Genomic DNA, 22,335 nt, shown 5'->3' on the forward strand with positions numbered 1-22,335 from the left:
CCTGGAAAACTGTAAAAATAAGAAATCACTAAATATTTATAAAAATCGATGAGTTAGGCGTGTATTAGCTTATATCGCAGATGAGGAAACTGCGACATGGGATGGGTAAATAATTTGCTAAAGTCAAATAGATTGTGAGTGGGAAACTGGAAGTGGTTAATGCTTCAATAACTACACTAAAAGGCTTATTTAAAAGGCTTTTTCACAGATGCATTTATTCTCTTCTACATAATTAGTAACGAAATTTTAGTAATATCTGTAGCAAAAAGAACCAAGTTTAGGTTGTTGTACAAAATGGCAAATGCATGGAGGGTCAGTTATACCACAAAAAGTTTTATGAATACTCAAACTCACCTACTAATGGCAACAGTGAGAAAGAATGTGGAGGTCATCCTAAAGAGACAACATCATCTCACCCAGGTCTATCAAATCTAATCTCTCCTGTATTACTTTCTCATTTTTAATTTAGTGTTTTTCATATGCTGCTATATATATGCCATTTTTCACTCTATATGATTTGGGAAGATTTTCTTTAAACAATAAAACAAAATTATTGACCACATCCTCGACATTGAGTGATCATATAATTTAGGCTAAATAATTTATCCTTATATAAACGAAATAATATTCTCCCTGAAAATATAGAAGACTAATTGGTGTGTGTGTGTGTGTATATATATATATATATAAAATATATATATTTTTAATCAATATGTATATTCAACCTGAGAATGACTTTTTGATAACACAATATCCTTGAGTGTCAGGTTGTTGAAAGGATCTCAGATTTCTACAAGTCCAGTCTGAAAAATGTAATCTTTGGAAACACAGGTATCAACAGATTTTCAAAATATTTGAGTGTAAAACAGAATTATTTACTAATAAGTTATTAATATTTTTATATAACATACAGCCATTTGGGATATTAAATATTTTTATTTTATCTTTTGTGGCACTATGAAAGATTGGAGTCTTTCATGTCTATCACATTGTCATTTTAAAAGGCACCAAATAAATCTAAAAATAGTAATTATAATAACTAGTCATCAGAAGCTATAGGTTTTCAGATGTTAAAAAATATGACTTAGTCACCTTCATGGAAGCATTTAATTGAGCAAGACACTCAATGTGAAATTCATATGTCGTTACCAAAAATTGTCATAAATCGACGTGCTTCATTACATTACTGCCACAATAAGTGACTTAGGTGAAAAAAAAATATGTTTTGTGATATTATTCAGTAACTCATTTTAACATTTGAATGTTCTTAAAAAAACAAATCCAGTTGGTCATGTGTATCTCATAGACTGCAGGTCTTTTCCATTGTAGACTGACTGCAATTTGGAAATGTGGATTTGTCAACCATGAAATAAATGAGATATGAAGATACTGTCTGAGATAGTTGGTCCTTCAGAAATCTAACACAGCAACAGTCTAGATATACTGAGGAATAATAGCTATATGTTAATAAATTCCATATTTGTTCTCATAGGCTCAGTGTGATTCAGCATAGGAAACTCATAAAACATTGCTATGGCCTTTAGAAGACTGAAATGCAAGTCTCCTTGAGCAACAGGTTACTAAAGAGATCTCAGACTCTTACAAGTCCTGTCCAATAGTGTAACACACTTGTGTATATCCTATATTCAATAACATAACTAAACTTAAACTACCCGACAACTAAAATTATTTGGTAAAGCTCTTACACTTCATCCACCCTAAGATAAAATCATGCTTGTTAAATTTTCATTTTAAATAATAGTTTGGTTATTGGTTAAATTTTAATGAGCCATGATCTTAGTTTAGTAAATTTTAACATAAAATTATGCTAAACAAGGCATGATATACGAACAAAAAAGACTTTAATTTCTTAGGCTTCTTTTTATGATGCACTTTGCAATTTAACGATTAAATGTTTATGCTATAAATTCAATAAGGTCATACATATGTAAAACTTTCTGTAATCGTCTCAGGATTTTGAGGTGGCTTGAGAGTCAGATGTAAGGAAATTTTATATACATTAGACTGTGATTAGTAGACTGGATTTTTCTATTTTTCTTTTTTTTTTTTGAGATGGAGTTTTGCTCTTGTTGCCCAAGCTGGAGTGCAATGGCATTATCTCGGCTCACCACAATATCCGCCTCCTGGGTTCAAGCAGTTCTCCTGCTTCAGCCTCCTAAGTAGCTGGGATTACAATAGATTGAATTTTATCAAGGAATGTGTTTCTTCTAGAAAAAGTAGATACACTTTCAAAGATACATTAATGTACATGAGAGCTTGCCTGTGTGCTCAACAGAAAGCTAAAAATAAAGAGGTTATCATCTAATGGCACAAAGTTTTCATCTTTCATAAGCTTGCATTTTCTTTTCTTATTAAACACCATCTCACCTTTCTTTTTCAGGAAACACTTTCTGAAAATGTCAGAACTCTTAAAAACATGGATGAGGAAAAGCATAAGGACTGCTTTATGCTTGTCTTATGAATTTTAAAAGATGTAATTTAAAGGTACTTTAAAGTGATATTTGTGCCCTTGTAACTGATTCAAAGTAGACTGCTAAGGACAACAAGTAATAAGAGTCTACAAATATCAATAAATTATGAGAAAAAATGGTCCAATGGTACTTAAAATTGCATTGTGATTTATTAAATAACACATCGAACAGCTCCACCTGTAACATTAAGATTCCATTTGAACATATAGAAAATGTATTTATTGCAACCTGAAGTGATTTGGAAAGTATGCTGGGAAGAAAATATATTTACAAGTTAGTCTCAGAGGGTAGGTATCCTGTAGCCAGATGGAATAAGAAGAGAGGGAAAGGAGATTTTGGTCAAAGGGGGAGCACAAGCTAAGGAATAAAGCCACAAACAATGATTAAATTAGGTAAAGTGCAATTAGCTGAATATTGCATAAGCATACATATGGGAAGGAATGGAAAAAGGAGTGACAATATGAAGCTAAAGGGTTTGGAGTGTTCGAGATAATACTAGGCTTCCTAGCCTATTACGAGAAATCTTATTTTAGAGTGCAATAGATAAGAACTCTAAGGATGTAGATAGGAGACATCTATGTTTTGGTTAATGGAGTGAAAGTGAAAGATGCACTGAAATTGGCGGATGGAATAAAAATGTGATAGAATTGAAAATAGAAAAATCAATTAGCCTAATTTCATTGATATTTAGAGAAAATATGAAAAATAATAAATTAGTGATATAAATCTTTTCTAATTCACCAGGGCGAGTGAACAAAGGAAATTGGATTTCAAAGTATTCATGACATAGATGCAATAACCTTTCTCAGTCAGACATAGCCAATTGACGGAAGGGAAAATTTTGAGGATTGTAAAATGTCTTGCTTGTAGACTAATAGGATATCAATAAATCATATGAGCAATAATTTGAAATCATTTTTGTGAAGTATCATGAAGGTAAACCCTGTTTAGAACAAATTAGATTTGAAGTACTTGTGACAAATGCAGTTAAAAATGCCTTTATGCAGCTGGAAAATTGTTGCTTAGCAGAAAAGCTTGTGCTGGACAAATAGATGTCCAAATTGAATAGGTGTTTTCTTAAGCTGAACTAATTGAGACAAATATCCTTATTAAATAAAAAAAAAATAAAAATTGAAATAACTTACCTATGATAGAGTAAATAATTTTAATATACACAAGAAATATGTGATGTATATGTGTATATACATATGTATAAGTAGTAATAATAGTGCTATTTTAAAATTATATTTTACATAGTGCTATTTTTAAATGATTTTTCAATTATTGTTGTTGGTCTGTGTTACTTTAATCATCAAAGCTGTTTGATTTCTGTTTTTGTGTTTTTTGATTTTTTTAGGTGAAGTCTCACTCGCCCAGGATGGAATGCGGTCTTAGCTCACCACAACCTCCACCTCCTGGATTCAAGTAATTCTTGTGCCTCAGACTCTCAAGTAACTGGGATTTCAGGCATGCGCCACCACGTGCTGCTAAATTTCTTGTGTGTTTTTGTAGAGAAGGGTTTCGCCATGTTGGCTAGGCTGGTCTCAAACTCCTGACCTCCAGTGATCTGCCCTGGCTTCCCAACCAGCTGATTCCTGTTTAAATAAAAACTTACAGAGATGTTCCCACAAGTACTTTATCTTACAATTTACTGAACAATAGAGGCAGTGAAGATGTTTTTCAGAAAGCAATTTGATCCTGACATTTTCTTCTTATAATCCTGTGCTTTCCTCATGTTTTTTCATATTAAAAGTAATAGTCTTGTGATGGCACCTAGGATTTGTAACAACCTGTTCCCTCATTTCCTGCATGACCTTCTTTATGTCACTTCTTCAAATGCAAAGTATACTCCCTCAGTGTCATTACATTATTTGATGTCTGCCCTGTTCCCTCACCTTTCTATGTGTTTGTTTGCATATGCCCATCTCCTAGTCACATTTTATCTGGTTAATGCCAACTTAACTTTCAATGCTGTTCAAGATTTACCTCAATCTCAATGTTTTCTCTCTATATTCCATGCACGTTTGACTTGGCTGCCAATCCTCGTGGTTGCCAAAGAATCCCAAATTATCTCTTTCAAAAATACAAGGCAGGAAGGAGGGCAGTCAGGAAAGAACAAAGAAAAGAGGGGAGAGAAAAGAAGAGAGAAAGAGAGAAAGATAATTAAAATTAAGGAGGAAGAACTTCACACTAAATTAAAATTGGTAATATTCAGGGATGATTTCATACTAGTCATACAGTGATAAATATTAGTCAAATTAATGAATTATTCCAAAAGATCGTGAATTGTAAAAATTACCCTGAAGCATTTTAGGAATATTACATTGAAGTAGTTATGCAATTTCAAAAGACACTGGACTGTAAATATAGCCATCGTGTGTACCTATGGACCAGAATATTGTATTTTGCTTAAGTTTGAAGTGTTAACATGCCCAACTTGCTCTTATTTTAACCTAGCAAATTTTCTGCAGAGCTTAAGATTATATAGTATCTGAGTTTTCCATTTCTCACAACAGTTGGAATTCTATTTTATTGAAAATTACACAATAAAATGTTAAAAAATATTTGTTATTGTGGTTGTGTAATCTTATGCCAAAGTCAATAAATTATTAAATTAAAATCAAACCCACTTAGCACAACAATTTGAGAAAAATGGTTATTACAACGTATATCATTTAAAGGGTCAATGCCTTTTTAATATTATAGTGAAGAAAAATAACCGTACCAATTATTTAATACACCAAGAATACAAAGATATAAAATCTTTTTCTCTCATATATCACACTATCTGATGTGTTTAGCTGTGATGACATTCCAGAAAACATCACTTTTTAAAATTTCTAAGATTTTGTTATGCTGCTAACAAATCAATTTTTTCAAGTACTGTAACAAAATCCCTAAACGGGCTTTATGAGAACTATTTTCAATATGATCATTAATCATATTTTATTTATCATCCATACATAGACAGTAACTTATCTGGTATTCCTAGTGTCTGAAGTGAAGAGTAACACACACACACACACATACACACACCCCAATACCAATTTAATTTATAAATATATAATCATTTGTTTTCAAATATTTATATTGATACTTGCTTGTGTACTTATTTGTAATGTGGGTCTATAAAAGAGACTATTTGCTTTCTGTTAAATGGAAGCATAAAGCAGTGCTTGTCAAAAATTCAAAATCAACTTGCTTTGTCAATATTTTCAGATGTTTTTGGCTCAATCTGATGACAGCATCACTGCAGTAAAGGGATCCTATTAAAATGTTTTAAGTAAAGATAAAAAGTCACCAATGGGAAAAAAATAAAATCAAGGAAATAAACAGAAAATCAATGAACATGTGAAATGTAATGTCAATTTATATAATAATAATGTAGTATGCTATAAACATCACAGAAAGTAAAATTAACAAGAATTCAGTGAGGCAGAACAATTTCTATGTGTTCAGAAGTCAAGTCTTTGATGGCTAATTTTTATATTACTTCATTAAAATATCTCTACTGAAGAAAAAGAATTGCAAATCTTTTCGAATGAAATCAATTTATCTTTAATTTTAAATAATATTTGGAATAGATGGCATAGTTTTGTCACAAAACATAGCTAACATCAATGTAGCATTACAACTTCAAACATCTTTGGAATTATAGATCCTTTTTGAAATTGCAAAATTTTACTTTGAAATTATTGTTAATATTTATGTTGCACAACCACAAATGTAGAAATAAAATTATAAAATCTACAGATAATGTTTTATTTTGACCACACATTTTACTTTGAAATTATTGTTAATATTTATGTTGCACAACCACAAATGTAGAAATAAAATTATAAAATCTACAGATAATGTTTTATTTTAACCACACATATATTGCGATAGTTCCAAATAAATGAAAGGTTTACTTATTTATCATTTTCAACATTATTACATTATTTAAGTAATATTAATCATATTTAAGTAAAAATACCTGAAGTCATAAAATTAATTTAATAATAATGCATAATATATTGTTAATATCTTTTATTTTTATAAAAACACATACCAAGGAAGCAGCAGTGTGTATTTGTTATTTATTTTAAAAAGTAACTTTTCAATAAATTATTTAGGAAATGTGCTGAGACAAAGAAGCAGTCGTCACTGCACACAAACAAGAAATCAATTGTCTTTTGGAGAGTTTATGATGTGTGAGAGCTAGTGAAGTTACATGAAAGAAGATCATATAAAAAAATCCAGATCTTTATATATTGTAGTACAGTTTCACCATAAATCTCTAAGATTACACTTTAGACTAAGCCACATAGTCACACTGTTGTCTGTTTATTCCTTTTGAAGATTGGAACTCCCACAACTTTGACAGACGAACTCCTCAGAAAACATTATTCTTTGACATCAATATGTTTTGCACGAAATTGAAAGGCAAGTGAAAGGCATCAAACAGTGAGAATCTAGAAAACAGTGCATGCAGAGGAAAGCTTTGCTCAACACAAATCACTTGCATGCGACATTCTTCTATAGTGACTTTATTATATATGGGAACAGAGAGGTAATATGAAATGGAATATGGCACAAGCAAGCACAAATATTCAAATACGTGCAGGAACCACTGGATGCGATAAAACATTACAAAAAATATAAAAATGACGGTAGGAAAAAGACTATATATATATATATTTTTTTTTGAGAATAAAAGATAGTTTCATTTCATTGGTGGACACGAGATGAGTTGATGCAGTATGCAGGTGGATTACCACTCTTTTCAAAGAAAATATGAACAATGTCTCAAATAGATACCAAATGTTTAAATTCCCTCTATGTGAGTTTCAAGGATAGAGAATAATAAAACAACCAAATATACATAATATTTCAGTAAAATGATTCGTTGGTGCTTACAGAAAGTGTAACTAGAGAGAGACATTAACTTGTAGATGATTTGTTTCTGGCTAATGTTGTGACAGGAGTGTAGCATTTCCATTCTGCTCAGTTTCCTATCTCACTTACCTTTTGGAAGGACATGATTCCATATTATAATTACTCTGTCTCTTTCTTTCTTTACTCATTTACCCTACTTTACTCAAAAATCTCAAACATCATAGAAACATGCATGTCTTCGTTCTCCAAGTTTGAAAAGAAAATAATGGAGAAAGTTCTGGTTTTTGTTTGTTTTTTGTTTTTATTTTTGTTTTTGTTTTTGTATTTTTGCCCTGGCATTTATATAATCTCCCATCTCATTACTCCCATATCAGTATTCTACCCCTCTTAGAGCAAAAATGCCTCTTAAAAAAAGGACATTGCACTCAGCATGGTGACTTATGCCTGTAATCCCACAACTTTGAGAAATTGCACCACTGCACTCCAGCCTGGGCGACAGAGCAGGACTCCATCTAAAAAAGAAAAAAAAAAAGGTACATTGCTGATTCCATTTCAGCATCACTCAATTACCATTCTCTAACTGTCTCTTATTTGTCTTTACCAAATGCCACATCTGGCATATTTGGCAAAAGCCTTTTTTTTTCCCCCCCCCCACCATTCCAATGAACACAAAAATGGCATTCTCAATATCAAATCCAATGACCACATTTTATTAATATTTTACTCCACCTGAAACTATGAAGGATATAACTAATTTGTCCATTTTTCTTTAAGCACATATCTGTATTCACTTTCATAACCCACCACTCTTGATTGTTCCCTTACTGAATGTTTGTCTCTTCTTAGTATCCTTTGCCCATTCTACTCTTTTAAAAATACTGTTGCAGTAACTGAGGAGTTGTTTTTGATTCCACTTCTGTGTCAAACTAAAGTCAGTTCTTTCAGGCTTCTGGATTTTGATATTAAATATGTGTTTAGCAGTTCAAATTGTATATATGTATATTCCAGCTCAGATCCAGAAATCTATTTCCTTCTTTTCACTCTCACTTGGATTCCTCAAGCAATTTAACATGTTCTAAATATTTCTTTAAAAGTCTTCCATGTTTATTTAGGTTTCAACTCTACCCACAGAATAGACTAATTTAATAATTTTATACTATCCTTGGTCTTTTGTTTTATATGGTCTTCTACATCCAATAGAAGGTTGTTCAGTTAAACCTTAAAAACCTATTGCATACTTTTTAATTATCTGAATTTTCATCAACACCATGGAAGAAACCTCCCCAATACGGAGCTTTGTAATAATTGATCTTTAAATTCCCACCATGATATATTACTATATATTCTCCTCAAAATGAAAAAATAAAAAGGTTTACTGTAAAACATGGTTTAAAAAAACAAACATTGATTTCTCTGCTTCAGGAGTTTCCTTTTCTATGGTAGATGAAACTAGGTACAATAATTTGTTGTTTTCTTTGGAGAGATGTCAAGGCATGCTCCACGCCCTCTGAAACTAGGTAGATTGTATCACATACACTCTGGACCAACATACTTGCTACTTTCTGATTTGATCTGATTGACATGATGTCAACAATATAGTGGAACAATGTGATATTCTTGTCATGTACAGTCTCTTTGGACTATGTCAGACAAATGGCATGAGAGTTAACATAGTCCTTGAGCTAATTCATAAATGTATATTGTTACCATTTTAAATAAATGTAATCGTTGAAGCCCTTATTTTCTCACAGAGGTGGGGGAAAATTGCTATTCCCAGATTAATGTCTGTATGTTATGAATCTGAGTGAGTGCCAATCTACTTGAGCAAATAAACATCTGGAAGAGAAGCTGTAATTAGATCTATGATTTTCTTGAATTTGCATTCATTTACTTTTATTCTCCAGAGTGCTTTTGTAAGGGTCACACCGGTAACTCAAAAAGAGGATGTAATAAGGGAATATCACCTGTGTCATTTATTCAAGAATATCCAGTCTCATATTTCCCCCTGCCACACAATACTATATTACTTTTGACACAATATATTGAGTAGGAAGCAGCACTTATTGATACTTCTACTTGCTCTTCTTCACTACTGCAGATTTCACCCTATTAATCAAGGAACAAATATGAACTTTTTCTTCAGCTACCAGAATATAATGTTTATTCCAATTACACATTTGTGAAAAAGTGAAGTGAAAATAAGTCTTCGGAGCCAGTGAAACCACTGTAAGCCCAAACTATGCTAGGACATTATTTATTACTCGAAGTCCCATTGGCTGCATTCTTAAAGGTGGATCTCTTAGTTTCAATGTCAATTGGATTCCAAATGGAACAATTCTCGAAACGTTTGGACATTACCCTATCTCAGTGTTGGTTACCTGAATAAGAACGACAGTTTTTGTGTTTCAGAAAGGACTACTATAATCACACCATATACACACACTTGTCACGGTAAGGCAAGAGCCTTTCTCTGGACAATCTGGGCTCTCTTTCATTTAATAGATTCTGAGTCTACAATGGTTGGAGAACAGGGTAAGGGAACATGACTTTTCATAGCCGTGACTGCTTTTAACCCCCGATCTTCCATTTTTTATTTTATATTTAATAAAACATTCTGGTAGATTGAACATTTCTATTATTGATTGAGACCATATGTTTTGCCCCTAGGATCTTGTCGTCTGTTAACTATCTCTGTAGTTCTCTATGAATCACTTCTTTTCCCAACCCTCCTCCCTTCCTCATTGTGATAATTGCACCCACCTTTCTTCTGATGGTTAAGTGCTGCCATCTGGTCTCTGAGACATCAGAATTCTATCATTCTCATTTCTATCAGGGAAAAAAGTTACACATCAACATTTTCTACTCTCAGTTCTAATCTGCATAGCAGGTTGCCTACGTGTTTCTCAGAGATACTCTTGCTTCACTCGCGATCACATTTCTAATGGCTTTGGTAGATGGAATGTCCTTTGGAACTTTCCCATGAAACATACTCCTCTTGTTGATTTGTTAGACTTGCACAACGTGCCATATTTACATGCGCACTTTCTCTGTCTTTTAAATTGTACTTACCTTATCTGTCATAACAGTTCTGGAATTCCTACTTGTCCTGCTTTCTCCACATTATTAAGATAAATACTAGCAATGATTCAATGTTGCATCCCAAAGCACTAGCCAAAATATGAACTACTATTTTCCGGGAGAGTGCTCATAAAATGACAACTTTTTTTCTTATCCAACTTTATATTTTGCCCTTCTTGATCAAGTACTTACAGGATATAATCCTAATCATGTTTATTTATTTCCAAAAGGTATATGTTGACTTGTTATTACTCCTATTTGGAAAGATAATGCCTTCTCTTGGAATACTTTGCACCTTCCAAATAGGGTGTATTAGTCCGTTTTTACACTGCTATAAAGATACTACCTGAGACCAGGTAATTTATAAAGTATGAGGTTTAATTGACTCATGGTTCTGCATGAATGGGGAGGCTTCAGGAAACTTACAATCATGATGGAAGGCAAAGGAGAAGCAAGCGTCTTCTTCACAAGGTGACAAGAGAGAGAGCACTTTAAAAACTATCAGATCTCATGAGAACTCTCTCATCTTCATAAGAACAATATGGGAGAAACCGTCAGCATAATCCAATCATCTCCCACCAGGTCCCTCCATTGACACGTGGGGATTACAGTTTGAGGTGAGATTTAGATGGGGACACAGAGCCATATAATAGAATTATATTGTGCCTTTACCCTAGGTTTGTTCTAGTGGTAAGAGGGGAGGTAGGGGAAGGGAGTGAGTGATAAGAATGTACTCTTATAAGGCATTCTCTTCATACAAGTTAAACTCTATTTTCTAGCTCTAAAATTATAGGATTGGGTCACCACTATAGAAGGATCAGATGTACCATTCAGTTTTGTAATTTGAAAGTTTTCAACATAAATTGTCATCTGATTTCTCAATTCCCCATACTATTTCAATTAATGCCATGAACTCTTGGTAACAGACATATTGGAGTAAAACTTTAACCTCAGAAGTTTGCTAACGGTATAACTAAGCCTTGGACTAGAGGCCTAGCTTTTTCTGTATTCTTGATTAATAAGAGTCTGTTTATATGCCACCAGGACTTCCTCTGATACTTGTACTTTGTATTTAATTGCTGATCACTTACTCTCAGTCTTTGATTATCCCCAGCATTAGTTATCTAATTGTTTTGTCATGATTACAATTTTTCCTATACTTCAAGACATGCCATTTTACACATGCCAGTGCCTTTTTATTCCACTGGTGAATCATCTTAGTTAACCACCAATGGAGCGTTCAACAACTGCACATTTGCAACACTACCACTGTCAAAGGCTATTCATGGTCCCCTGTCACAGTGAAAGAGAACTCTGTCAATTAGTCTGTGAGTAATTCAGGAATTCCACTTAACATCTGCTTATTTGGACCACTTCTGTTCCCAACTATTGGTAGTTGAATTCCCTGTGAAACAGACTCTGAAACAGAGATATTCACATGTAAAAATATTAGTGAGAAGTTTTTCAGGCCTAACAATGTGAGGAGTTAGGGAAGCAGAATTGAGCAGAGGAAGAATTTGGTTGCTCATAATGCAGTCATACAAAAGTAGTTGGTTGCCAATTTATGGGTATGGAGGCCTCAGTCAGTTTCACGGGGAGCTCTGAAGCTGGAATGGTCGCACAGAGTTACCTTGAATTGAGACAAGGAGTCTAGAGCCCTTTAAACACTCATTGCCCTGTCGTTAGATAAATACGCTGCCGACAATGAAGAAAGGCAATTCACTTCAGCTAAGGTCAGTGTTTGGAGGGAGACTTAAATGCAAAAAGGCAGTTCTTAGCATTTCCAGTAGCTATGGAAGGATTGTTTCATTACTGAAAGCAGAGAATTAGGAATGTGTGGAGCAAATCAAAGTGCTGATTTCAAAAGGCAAATCATCACCACCTGATATAAAAAATTTCCTTTCTTCACAATTACTTTTTTACATTGTCTAATTTTCCTTTATTTTTTATCCGCCATAAAATATTGATCTTTCTTACTTGTTTATTTTGTCTCCCTACACTACATTATAATCTCCAAAAGAACAAAGAATATTTTTCACTTGTTAAGAGCTGCTAAATATAGCAAATAAAATGTATTTCCCACACAGTATACAATAAATAACTATTAGTACTGACTGTGACTAACAGAAACACTTATACTAGATTATAATAATTTCTCTGATAATATTATGCTAAGTGAACAATAAAGCAGTTAGGAAGAACACTGCTCAGAGGGAGCTGGTGTCTTAGTCTGCTTAGGCTTTCATAGAAAACTCCAAAGATTGGGTGGTTTAAATAATAGAAATGTATTTCTCACAGTTCTGGGGCTGGAAAGTCCAAAGTCAAAGTAACAGTTGATGAAATTTCTGCTGAGGGCTTTCTTCATGGTTTGTAGACAGCTGCCTTCTCACTGTATCCTCACATGGTGGAAAGAATAAGATCAGTATTTCCTCTTTTTCATCTTACAAGGACACCAGCCCTATCATATTAAGAACCCACCCTTATAACTGCATTTTACTTTTATTACCTCCTGCTTATATTTCAACATACAAATTTGGGGGAATAACAAACATTAAGTTCATAAAAGTTGGGTTAATGTATAAAACTTTCTGAAAGAAGATTATAAAAATAAACTTTCTGAATGAAGTAACTTTTTTGCAGCCATTTGCTGGTAAATGTTTAATAACTGACACTTGGGGACAATGAATGTTGGTTGATAATTTATGCTTATGAGTAAAATAAAATAAAACAATAAAAATGTATGTCAGGAGCAGTAGCTCATGCCTGTAATCCTGGCACTTTGAGAGGCGGAGGTGAGTGGATCACCTAAGGTCAGGAGTTCGAGACCAGCCTGACCAACATGGTGAAAACCCATCTCTACTAAAAATACAGAATTGGCCAGTTGTGGTGGTGCATGCCTGTAATTGCAGCCACTGGGGAGGCTGAGGCAGCAGAATCGCTTGAACCCAGGAGGCAGAGATTGCAGTGAGCCAAGATCATGCCATTGCACTCCAGCCTGGGCAACAAGAGTGAAACTCCATCTCAAAAAAAAAAAAAAAAAAAAAAAAAAAGTATGTCAAAACTGCACTTGCTTATTAATGATGTGAGCAACTGCTTTGTTGAACCAGATATTTGTTTTGGGAGACTGGAAGACTATTTCCTCAATATTTTTGTATGTATTGGCAGTTGTAAAGACTACAAACACACTTTCTATTTAAGTTTAATCTGCTTTGTAAACATTCGCTTCATACTTTCCTAAATCTAGACAGTCAAGAAAGTGAATTAATCCAACCCTGCTTTGATATTTGCTGATTTCCATGGTAAAAGTAACCTCACTATGATCAATTTCAAACTACCAAATGGATGTCATTGATCTTGAAGTTAGAAAGAGTACAATAGTACAATAGTACAACACAGAATATTATTTTCAACATGTGTATGTAATAAATATAAATAATAGTAAAATGAGGAAAATCATCACAAAGTCATTAATTTTAAGTATACATTTTGTTTTAAAGTAATGTTTGCTTATAAGTTATCTAATTTAATACTTAGGCTTCTTTAAAAACTGGGTTGCACAGCCCCATCAAAAAGTGGGTGAAGGATATGAACAGGCACGTCCCAAAAGAAGACATTTATGTAACCAACAAACATATGAACAAAAAGTTCATCATCACTGGTCATTAGAGAAATGCAAATCAAAACCACAATGAAATACCATCTCACTCCAGTTAGAATGGTGATCATTAAAGAGTCTGGAAACAACAGATGCTGGAGAGGATGCAGAGAAATAGGAATGCTTTTATACTCTGGGTGGGAGTGTAAATTAGTTCAACCATTGTGGAAGATAGTTTGGTGATTCCTCAAGGATCTAGAACCAGAAATACCATTTGACACAACAATCCCGTCACTGGGTAAACACCCAAAGGATTACAAATAATTCTACTGTGAAGACACATGAAACATGTTTATTGCAGCACTATTTACAATAGCAAAGACTTGGAACCAACCCAAATGCTTATCAATGATAGACTGGATAAAGAAAATGTGGCACATACACATCATGGAATACAATGCAGCCGTAAAAAAAGTTTGAGTTCATGTCCTTTGCAGGGACATGGATGAAACTAGAAACCATCATCCTCAGCAAACCAACACAGGAACAGAAAACCAAACATCGCATGTTCTTGCTCATAAGTGGGGGTTGAACAGTGAGAACACATGGACACAGGGAGGGGCACATCACACACCAGGGCCTGTCAGGTGATTGGGGGAAAAGGGGAGGCCTAACATTAGGACAAATACCTAATGAACGTGGGGCTTAAAACCTAAATGACGGGTTGATAAGTGCAGCAAACCACCATGGCACATGTATACCTACGTAACAAACCTGCACATTCAACACATGTATTCCAGAACTTAAAGTAAAATAAAATAAAATATAAAAAAAAAAACTGTGTTGCAAAATTACTGAACATTGAACAGTTCGCTCTCATGGACTTGGCTCCAGCACAACACTGCTTTTTCATGAATAAGGCAACCTGGTGGGGATACTAAGAGTAGGTAAGGTGAAAAATGGCAAGAAATGCATTTTCATGGATGCATCATGCATGGACATGAAAATTCTTCAAGACATAACACGGAATATTTGACGGACTTAAAGCAGTTCTGTATGTATAAAGAGTCACTTTTTTGCAGAACATGATAAACAGGAAGTGGGCAATCATTAAGGGCCTCCTATGCAATATTAAGAAGTATAGTCTTGGCTAATTTATATTGTGGTAAGAAACAATCCTCAAAATATCAGGATATTAAAACAATAAAAAGTTAATTCTTATTCTTTGTATATTTCTACTGCTGGTCCTCAAGGGGCTCTGCTCATTTGAATCAAATAGGCGCCAAAGCTGCAGCAGTCCCCAGTATCTTTCCCTATAGCCTCTGTGGTATCGGGCCTCAGTGTTCACCACAATGAAGGAGGACATCTTAGAGAACTGTACCCCTGCTGTTAGATGGAGTCTGACAAAGTCCAGACACATAACTGTTTTATGAGTAAATTGCCAATGCCAATCACATGATCTAAAATTAATGTGGTGGGTGCCAAAGGACAGGCAGACTATGTGTGTTACTGAGATCTGATAGTGTCTGCCATAACACTTAATAATTTCTGGAGAATTTTACCATGGGCTTGACATTTCAATATTCAATTTAAACTACTTATTTGTGAAGCAGTTATAGGAATAATTAGGAACTTTATGGAAACTATGTTTTAATTAACTTTTTAAGTGGTGAAAGAGTGAATTATTCATAAACTACTTCTGGAAACAGGACTCTGCTAAAACGCATGTAAGTGAACTTGAAGCAGCATCTCAATTTGTGCAATATAATAAAGAAAAAAAACTATTGGATCCAAAAAAAAAATACACCATCACTTTTATTTATGGCTAATCCAGAACTTCAGGAAACTGATGAATGTTTGTGCACATAATGTTTTTATTATGGATATATCTGGGGCATATGGAACATACAGTCCCCTCAAAAATGGTCAGTTTCACTCATGCCCAACCCCGTATATATTTTAGGGTAACTTTCCTGGTCCAGTTAAGTTAGACCTAGACATTTTCACCTGACAAATCTAAGTAAACTTCTGTGGAAAAAACTAACCATTTGCCTAGAATGAATCTCTGGGTAAGGAAGATGCATATAGTCCTATAATTTACTGTAGTTATTTTAACACCTTGTCTTAAAGACACATCACAGGTTTATAACTGGACTTTTTTTCCTTCCTGAGCCACTTGCCATATAGCTTACTTTTCTCTAGCTCTAGGGAGGCTTCCCCATACAGACTAGGTCAACAGATTCCCTTCCACTGGCTCATGGATGGGTTTGGCTACTGAGAATCAGTATGACAAGATCAAAATTACAGGGAGTAAGGAGTAGGTAAAGGTGAAGTATTTATTTCCCTACTGATTCCCTTCCAAGCTTCCACATGTTGGTCACATTTCTCTACCAAATGGTAGTTATTGTGGGGTTCATTTAACTTCACCTTCCTCTTACCATAGACACAAAAGTTCCCTGCTTTCATTCACCTTAGGGTATTGCAAACATTTAAACATTATAAATGTTCCTCAAAGATAATTTTTCCTTCCAGGACAATGACTGATACACCTTCTTGAGCTTGCAAGGGCAAATATGACTCTGCCTAACATAGTATCCCTGCTGTACAGCCTGGAATGTACTCCTACTCAATGGGATGGTTACACAATGAAATGAATGAGTGACTGCACTTATAAAATGCACATTGGAGTATGAGCTATGTCTTCCTGATGGTGGCCTTTTAATGTCAAATGAGATAATATATGTAAAAATGTTTTATAAATTTTTAAATGTGATAAATATTATTTTGTGTGAATGATAAATGTAGCTCTGGGTTCTATTGACTAAAAGATAAGCACTGCTCCTTCATGAATCAAACCATTAATTCCTGATGGTGTTTAATTATTATCGAACATATTTTTCTTCACAGGAGCTGTCATTTAAATGTGCTTGCCAACGAGCTTGTTTATCAAAACATTCCAGACCCTTTCAAATCCTCATTTGCTTTGCTTCTTGTTTACCACACCCATAAATTTGTATTACCAGCATATTTAACTATCAGGCTATTTTGGAGATTGCAAAAAGAAGACCTGATTCATCATGTGCAATACCTCACACATCTGTCATTTCTATTCTACTGCAATTTGGTGAGTTCAGCCTCTTTTTACTTCATGTTTGAATAACTGCAATAGATTTTATACTGTTCTCATTGCTAAACTTGCTCCCCCTATTACCATATAGACACTCATATTCATCTTGCATAATACCACCAGATTATTCTTTTTTCATCTATTTTCCTGGATATTTGTCCTCCACTTTCCTGTCTTTTTTTTTTTTTCTGTACTTCATTCTACCCATCTTAGTGAATAAATGTCTCTTCAACTCTCTCAGGCTATATATACATCAATTTTTCAAAATCCAAGTAAAACTTCACCTCCTTGAGAGTATTTTAGAGAGCCTGTAATACCTACATTTTTTACCATTTGTTAGGAATATATTTCAGCCCCAGTTACGTGATTATTACATATTATAGTATATTAATGTTTGCAAACTCCTTGAAACATCATACACACCCCAGACTGCTACATTCATTTCAACAACAAAACAGTTTTTTTTCAATTTTGTAATAAATATATTAAGAGCCTGTTCTCCTCCAGGCCAATATTCTCCCCCTATATTTAAAGTGCTCTGATGGAGGTAACTTATTAATAATTTGAGACTAAAGCAACTTTTCAAATATGCATTTCTTTTGTGCACACCAAGCTGGTGTATGCCTGCAGGCACTATTTCTATTAAGTGAACAGCTGGATATTGTGTAGTGGATTGACCAGATGTTTGAGTGAACATGTTAGTCACCATACAGAAGCAACTTAAAAGAATGAATCACAATGATAGTTATCTCACTCTGGGAAAAGGAAAATAAATAAATAAAAATGTTTCATATCTATCAGACAGCCACAAAGCACAGTTCCTATCAACAGAAACAAATTCAAATAAAAATGGCCCCACCATACATATTTTATTTGATTTACATCTAGCACTGAAGATACACTTTATGAATTTTTCCTTTATTCTGATAGTCATAAAATAAATGGAGGTGAATCATGTAACTTTTGAATATCTAAATAGCCAGAGATAAGCTCTGCATATTAAATATCTTTTAATATTAAATCTACCAAAAAACATAGCAGGGGTTATATTTATGTTGTAACTGAGAAAACCTATTTAACACCCTTTCAAATTATCTAAACAGAAATTTTAAATACTTGACTAAAATTCACATTAAATTCTGAATTTTACATGACTTTATGTGGCTCTACCATTCATGCTGTTGAACTTCTGAGCTATTAATATTTACAAATAACCTATGTTCTTTCAAATGATTTCAATGCTTACAGAAACACATATCAAAGTACATACAATGAAATAAAACTGCGGCAATACAGAAAAATAAAAACTATCATATGACAACATGATGAAGCCAGAGTTAACATGAGCACATTAAATGAAATCCTAACATTTTCTTTTCAACTTTGTGCCTGTGTCTTACTATGCTAATGTAGGTAATAAGCAGTATTTATAGATGGAAGAAATATGAAAAGAAGCTTGATTATTATTTGTGCAATTTCTAGAGTCCACTGACACTTACCAACTCTTAACGCTTAGATATCCATACACTGCTTCCTTTCCAAGAAGGAATCATACAAAAAATGTAAGGCAGCATACTCTAATTTTTTTTTTTTTTTTTAAGACGGAGTCTCACTCCGTCGCCCAGGCTGTAGTGCAGTGGCGCGAGATCTTGGCTCACTGCAAGCCCTATCTCCCGGGGTCACGCCATTCTCCTGCCTCAGCCTCCCGAGTAGCTGGGACTACAGGCGCCCGCCACCACGTGTGGCTAATTTTTTTGTGTTTTTAGTAAAGACTGGGTTTCCCCGTGTTAGCCAGTATGGTCTCGATCTCCTGACCTCGTGATCCGCCGGTCTTGGCCTCCCAAAGTGCTGGGATTGCGAGCGTGAGCCACCGTGCCTGGCCAGCATACTCTCTTATTCATAGCTTTTGAATTTAGGCCTACATGAATAATGATATATTTACTATGATGTTACCATCTATCAACCTTATTTTTCTTTTCTGTGAAATAGAAGCCAAAATAATATTTATTTTATATCTTATGAAGTTAAAAATAAAATATAACTAATAAGGGGCTTAACAATGAGTGTCATTTTATAATTACTTTGTACCATTATTAATTGTCGAGATAGAATATGGTATCGTTAGTCATCCGTATCTATTGCCCAACTTCATTTTGATTCCTTCTTACTAGTTTGCATAGATAGGCCTAAATTTTTGATCCACTGCTCAACTCCTATCTCTAAACCATTGGTTCTTAAATAGAGGTGATTTTGACACCTAGGGAACATTTGACAACATATGGAGATATTGTTGATTACACAGGGCAATGCTTCATAAGCACATAATTATCTGGCCCCAAATGTCAACAGTGTCAAATTTCAGAAACTCTGCACTAGGCTTTTCTATCTAGTTACTCACCTCTCTGCTTTGCCCTGCCCCCAATTTTATGGATATCGATTTCCTGATTTCTCACTGCATTACTCGCACTTATACAGATATTCTAAATTGATTTGTATATATCTTCCTAGTTTGACCCATTGCTTTTAACTGAATTTTACTGGGCTTTTATAAAGGCCATGTCCATGGAGTTCAGTCATTATCTTCACCAAATTTTTATTTGCTTCAGTCTGGCGAGGAACTCTATATTAAAAAATACATGTACCCTAGAACTTAAAGTATAATAAATAAATAAATAAATAAATAAAAACCCAAAAACTAATTTATGAAAGATATTTTATAATGTAATTACTTAAACTTTTTTTTCTTCTTTCTTATATGAGCTTTTAAATTCAATGGGTGACGTGTGGTTTTCAGGCTGGGTCAGGAAGTTTGCTTGTACGGGTAAATTTTGTCTGCTGAGACACTAGGGAGCAAATGCCCATGTGGGTGTAGGCTGGTCACTGACTTCCTAGGGTTCCCTATAAGTTACTTGTAGTTGAGGTCGCCATCATCAGAACTTAATAGGCCCCTGGTACGGGTAAATCTCTGCACTACAGAGACTATTCAGTTATAGAACTCAGCTTCTGTGCATAGGCAACCTTTTTTGTTTTTTTCAATTTTTTTGGCAGCAAAGTTGAGAAAGTGAACACACAAACAGCCCATTTCTTAGCTTATCAATATCTGTACCAATTTCTTTCCCTCATCAACATACATTTTCCATATTTTGTTGGTATTAGCCTCTGACACTCATCCACACAAGAAAGTCTACAAAGCCTAAACTAACTTTTAAACATTATTTAAGTTAATAACTTGTCTTCTACCAGAAACCTGGATACATTTTTAAAAGGATTTGAAGAGCTATATACCCTAGAGACAGAGAAAAAAATTAGTGCTGACCAGTCTGGGCCTACTTGACTAAAACAAGATAGATTAAATTAATAAAAGCAAGATGTTCTGCATTTATAAAGATGTTAACTCTTTTTAATGTGTATGACTCATTAATGAGTTTATAATTAGATTTTGAAGGATTTCATTCTGGATCTTGCAGATTGTGAGTATTTTTCTGGTAAATTAGGAAGCATGATTTTTCAATAAAAAAGCTCACTGGAAACCCCTGTAACAAGTAATAAATATTAAAATTTGCAGAATTGTTTACTCATTCAATAAATAATGACTCCACATTTTTAGAAATGCTAGAGATAAAGCATTTCTAAAGGCAAATTCTACTGTTTCCTGGTTTTACATTCTAGATTTTAAGACAAAGATGTCTTCCTTGAAATTTTAGTTATGTGAAAGAAATTTCTTAGTGATATAATTTTTATTTTTTCTTACTCTGACTCTGTGAGACTTTTGTTTATATTTTATGACACTATTACTATATAGTACATTATAGAAATATATTTGAGAAATCATTTTTAGCTTTTAGAAATTAATTTGCATAATATATTTTAATTTTAATAAAGCTCCATTCCTCTAGTCCTTTCATATTTGGAAGATATTTCCTATACAATATCTTCTATATTATTTAATACTGCTGTTTTAAAAAAAAAGAAATTGAAACCTTTTACTCATATATACCAGACTTCCAAAACTGTCTTAGCTTGAAAATCAGTTCTCCAAAATGCTTTCTCTAACTGAACTTTATATCATAGGTGCAAGTATAATCCTGATAAATACTATAGTCAGGCATTTTTAAAACTTTATGTTTTCCATTTTTGCAGCAGGGTATCATCTTCTTGCCCTTTCCCTCACTATGGTATCCTTCAAGAACATTATTAGCTCGAATTCCAAATTTCAATGAAACAATCATCTATCCATTTTGTAATTCACTGTTTTATTCAATAAATAATTAGTGGATGATTTCTGTGTGTCAGGAATATATTGGGAGCTTGGGGACAACGTGGTGGGCCAAATAGGCATGTTTCTTCCTTCACAGAGTGTATATTTTAACTACATTAGTCACAATAATGACTTGGTAAAATCTAAATCCTACGATAAAAGGAAAGATATGTCTGGATACAAATAGTCAAGAACTAATGTACAGTTCATTGACTTTGTCCAGTTTGGGGGATCATCATTTATATAGAGCACTTTATTTTCTTAACTTAGGTATGAAAGACTGTTACATTGTTTTAATAAGGAATCCATCTAAATCATACTTTTATGCATGAAGGGAGAGAATGGTAAATCTACTTTCTTCTCTGGCTTAACAAAATGCCCTATAGGTATTATTAAAGTGTTTATAAAATGTAAAATATATTTTAAATGTTAACATGGCAACTACTTAGTTAGGAAAAAAGAATAAAATAGATGGAAAAACTGTTAGGGATTAAAGATTCTATTTTAGAGGACATAGTAACAATATTTGTAGAGCATTTGCCTTAAAATATGTGTTCATTAAACACTAACTTGAACAGGATTATAGATTTTCATACGTCTTCACATTTAAAAGGCAAATAAGATTGATGCTTTTGTTAATATTCTCAATTCACCACTTTATCAAAACTAGTTTCTTGACACAGAATAGTGTCTGCATTTCCACAGCCATAAGACAGAATAAAACATTTTCTCCTTTTTTAACTTTCTCTTTCTCTCTTCTTTTCCCTTTTGGCTTTAGAAAGCCAAAGGCCTAGAGTTTTATTTGTTTGCTGTGAAAGAAAACCCTGACCATAAGAGCTTAACACTAACAATACAAAACCAGGAAAAGGCAGAGAGGAATTTCTAACAAACAAGATATGAGGCACAC

At 33.7% G+C, this 22,335-nt stretch overlaps 1 long non-coding RNA gene across 2 annotated transcripts in view; it reads left to right on the top strand.

The window, feature by feature from the left end:
• The window catches only part of LOC112626654, a 30,293-nt gene extending 11,066 nt beyond the window's left edge, over positions 1-19,227 (top strand). The window contains exons 3-5 of one of the 2 annotated variants that reach the window (XR_003119938.1): positions 2,402-2,505; positions 6,834-6,938; positions 17,067-17,150. This is a non-coding gene — a long non-coding RNA (uncharacterized LOC112626654). Of the gene's footprint in view, positions 1-2,401; positions 2,506-6,833; positions 6,939-17,066; positions 17,168-18,771 lie in introns of those variants that run through there. The other variant, XR_003119937.1, reaches the window with a different exon arrangement.
• Positions 19,228-22,335: the final 3,108 nt, after the last annotated feature.

Source organism: Theropithecus gelada, chromosome 6 (assembly GCF_003255815.1).
Source record: "Theropithecus gelada isolate Dixy chromosome 6, Tgel_1.0, whole genome shotgun sequence".
NCBI lineage: Eukaryota > Metazoa > Chordata > Mammalia > Primates > Cercopithecidae > Theropithecus > Theropithecus gelada.